This window comes from Octodon degus, unplaced genomic scaffold (assembly GCF_000260255.1).
Source record: "Octodon degus isolate 3935 unplaced genomic scaffold, OctDeg1.0 scaffold00142, whole genome shotgun sequence".
In the NCBI taxonomy this organism is placed as follows: Eukaryota; Metazoa; Chordata; class Mammalia; order Rodentia; family Octodontidae; genus Octodon; species Octodon degus.
Window position 1 is genome coordinate 1,386,972 of NW_004524718.1, and position 3,086 is coordinate 1,390,057.

Here is a 3,086-nt window from a genome sequence, read left to right on the forward strand (position 1 = left end):
GTTCTGAGGTTGCATTTTGTTCCTTCTCGTCATTTTGTGTAGCACTGTCTTCTGACCTTTGTTGTAGATCTTTGCTGTAGTTGTAACCTTCGCACGTACTGAAGTTGAGGTGCAGCTCTACAAAGTTTGGACTTATCCAGCTGCATCTGGCTTGGGTCTGGCTGCTGTGCTCAGCTCCTTCCCGCTGCTGCCCATGAGGGCGAACCTGTTGTGCCCCTGTGGCGAGATATTCTGCTCCTGGACTAGCTGGTTGGTTCTATCTTCTACACTCTGCAGGATTTTCAGGTGCAGGATTATACCCAGGCATGTATGCCAGGCCTGAGCTGTGCCTGGAGAGGTCAAGGTGAAGTAGGGGGAAGAGGAAGCTCTCCCACACACTCACAAGACCTGTGCTAGGACTGTGTCTGGGGGTTCCTGGACACGGCAGAAATTACTACTTGGCGGGCGGGGGGGGCAGGTACTGCCCAGTGTTGGGGTGCGGCCCAAGGGGGTGGGAGAGGGCCCGGCCCACGCTGTGCCTGGGCTGGGACTGGTCCCGCTGGCGCAGGGTAGCAGGAATCTCTCCACACACTCACTGGGTCTGGGCTAGGACTGGGTCTGGGGGTTCCCAGACCTGTTCAGAAATCTCTGAATTCTAAAGTACAGTCTGAATTGTACTTTAGATTCTCCTCCTTGTCCTAGAGATTTGCTGCAGTGAGCTATACCTTGATAATGTCCAAGTGTGTCTTTCACACCTTTGTTCACATTGACCATTTGATCTTACCTGCAATCTGTTATCCACTATGTATTAGACCTCTAGTATATTAGTTGTATTAATTCTATTGCCTGGTTGTTTAAAATCTATGACATGTATATTTGTGAGGGTCAGTCTGTCTCTACAAACTATTTTACTTCTTAGTATGATTATGTGTGTCTTCTGCTTTTATATTAATTGCACGGTATGTTGTTCTAGGGAAAAGAAAGAATTGCAAGCCCTAAAGTTATGCAGAACCAAAAGGACCTTGGGCAAGTACTCCCATGTCTGGGTCTTCTGCAGTTCGTATTATTTCAGAATTTTCCAGCACCTTAGCTCTGAGCAATTTTTCAGTTATAGTTCACTTTTCTCTACAACAACATCAGTTTCCCCAGGGTAAATTGATTTCTTTATGAAAATTTTAATTTTTTCCACTTTTTAAGACAACACATTGTTCTAACACTTTAATTCTCCAATAGGTCAAAGAGAAAAATGTTAATATTTCAAGTTTTTTGTGTGTGTTTAGAATGGTCAGTCATTTCCATCCTTTGCATGAGGAAGGCTGGATATTGGAAGACTCAAGGTTTTATGTTATGTGAAATGACAGGTTATGCATAAATAATCATTAACTTAGAGACCACATTTTTTAGTATTCATTAAAATTTATATATGTTGGTCATTTCTTACAACAATATTCATTCATATGACAAGATTTAATAAAAGTAACATTTTTCTAATATGTTCAGGCATCTTTGAGTAATATTAACCATTAATAAGATGGCCAAATAGCTCAGCAGATTAAAACATCTGCTTAGGCAGATGCAAGGGCCGGGAGTTCGATCACCTGGCCTGCAGTGCCAGCCCCACCCCTGGGGCACTTTGAGACAGAGACTGAGAATGGGCATGGTGGCACGCGCCCGTAATCCCAGCACTTGGAGACTGTAAACAGGAGGATCACTACTAGTCCAATCTATGCAGTGAGACCCTGTACACCTTGTGCACCATGTCCTAAACACAAAAAAAATGTATAAAGGATACAAATGAAGGACAATTTGTAGTGAAAAAAATGTATCTTTGTATACAAAATAGAATTGATATACAGATACTTTCTCTTAGTTGAATGAGAAGAAAGATTTGTACTAATAGTGTTTAGACAAGATATCATGTCTGTATCTTGTACTATGAATAACTACTATGAAGATAACAGTATTCAATGTTTTAATTATTTTAACTGTCCTACTAACCTGTTTTGAAACTCTCTCATCACTATTTCTTACTACAAACAAATTTAAATAATACAATAAATAGAAGAAAACATTAATATTCTGTAAAGTAGACTTTTAGACTAGTGTAGATTTTCAATGACATAGGAATTTTCTTTCTTTTTATGGTATGATGGGACGATACATGTTAATTGGGTCTTATCAGACAGCTCTAGAATGTTAAGAAAAATTGTTTTCTCTTTGTTGATTTATTAAAGTGAAAAAGGAAAGAAATGAGCTAAGAAAAATAGTTGCTTAATTTAGCAGCAAGAAAAACAGAATAAGCACTTCCCTGTAAGCACAAGTGTCTGAGTTCATCCCGTGGTTCCGAAAAAAAAAAAAAAAAAAAATGAAAAAAGTAAATAGTTCTTGTACAGCTTCATAAAATCAAAGATCCTCACTTCAAGAGTAGGAGGGTTTGTGTCTGTTCCTCAAGGACTTTCTCTTTGAAAACTTAAGACAGCTAAGCCAAGAAAATGAGGGGTACTGTTGCCAAATACAAAATTAGGGCTGTAGCAGACAGCATGCTGTTTTACATGATTTAGGGTAACTTTCACTAAAGTGAGGCCAAAGCAAAATGATGCAGAGTAGAAACAAGTGGATACTGAAAATATAAATCTCAGTATTATATCCTCCAATAGCACATCAGACTGAGTGAAAAAAACAAAAGAGAAGCCAAGTGTGACTTAGACATCAGGTGTTACAGAAATTACAACTCAGGTGTGCATAACACAACCAAAACAAAAGAAGAAAGGAATAGTCTGTAACACCTACAATAAAAAGATAAATGTGTACTGTGCAATTTAGTTGTTGAAGCACGAAATTATCCAGTGTCATTTTATTACCTACTGTGTCTTGTTACTATGGTTATAAAATTAGTGTATGCTAATGAGATCTTAAAATATTAGATATTGATCTACTTTCATATATTTTCTTTTTTTTTTCATTTATTCATCAATGGATAATCTACAAAAAACAATGCTATTATCCAATGCTATTTCTCTGGCTATCCAGAAAACAATAATGAACTGAAGGGTGGGAGGGCCATGTGTAGGAAAGACTTGAGTCCTGCTCCAGTGTAAAAACTAGTA